This window comes from Penaeus monodon, chromosome 28 (genome assembly GCF_015228065.2).
Source record: "Penaeus monodon isolate SGIC_2016 chromosome 28, NSTDA_Pmon_1, whole genome shotgun sequence".
Lineage (NCBI taxonomy): Eukaryota > Metazoa > Arthropoda > Malacostraca > Decapoda > Penaeidae > Penaeus > Penaeus monodon.
The window spans coordinates 29953028-29953234 of NC_051413.1; positions in this window are offsets into that span (position 1 = coordinate 29953028).

Here is a 207-nt window from a genome sequence, read left to right on the forward strand (position 1 = left end):
TTGGTAAATACGACGACGATGCTCTCATCGTCCAAATATATGAAGTGAACAAAAGAAAATAGGTTTGACAGTCAACTTCACAAACTCTCCTTTCCCCCTTTTTGACATCAAGATCCCTGAATCTTTTTGACGCTTGTCGTATTCACCAACAAAGGATTTTGTCAAAAGTCAATATTCATGTCTTTGAGTAGGATACTGCAGCTTATT